Genomic DNA, 804 nt, shown 5'->3' with positions numbered 1-804 from the left:
TAAGTAAACGTGAGCTACTCTCGGGGGATGTGAGAAAACCCCCTCTGGCACTCAAGTTAGTGTTTGTCCAACTATGATTTCGGGAGAGAACTTAGAGAGAGAAAGATAAGCTTTTTTTAGTATGAGAGAGAGTGTACGTGCAGAATAGTACTAGTGGGGTATTTATAGAAGTATTATTCCTCTGACATGGTGTATAATCCTGTGACACCTGTATGGCTGTGACGCACTTAAATGGTGAGAAGATTCTCATACCTTTGTCTTATTAAGCGACCGCCAACGTTGTCGGACCACGTTGGTGAACTGACTTCTTAGAGTTGTGGTCGACATTTGTCGTGCTTGCGTCCTCACTAGTGCTCGCGGACTCATCATGTTGTTCCGCTAACATACTTGGGATATACCCATACAACTAGCCCCCCAACATCATTTGGGGTCTTGACCGCTAAGGATGTTGTTAGTGGACGCGAGTCGCTTTTTCCGTGTTTGATTTTTTGAAGAGATTAATTTGTTGGATGGTGATAGGCGTGTCGCGCACCTAACAAAAATAAATAACCTAACTAATCCTCCTAACTATGTAGTAGGGTAAGTCAGAGTCGATCTCACAGAGAGAAAGTTGTTCTATGATTAGTCCTTAAATAATGGTAAGACTAAAGAAGATTAATATTAATGATCGTCGAAATAACAATACTAATCAATATAAAAATAAAAGACTCTACAGTTAAGTATCCCCACTAGCACGAAGTAATAGAAAATAATTCCTACCCCAAACTAATCAATTAAATGTTCACAAGGAAAAGTACACCCTAT

The sequence above is a fragment of the Beta vulgaris genome, chromosome 6, assembly GCF_026745355.1.
Source record: "Beta vulgaris subsp. vulgaris cultivar EL10 chromosome 6, EL10.2, whole genome shotgun sequence".
In the NCBI taxonomy this organism is placed as follows: Eukaryota; Viridiplantae; Streptophyta; class Magnoliopsida; order Caryophyllales; family Amaranthaceae; genus Beta; species Beta vulgaris.
The sequence above is the reverse complement of the archived record's forward strand: the minus strand, read 5'-3'. Positions refer to the sequence as shown.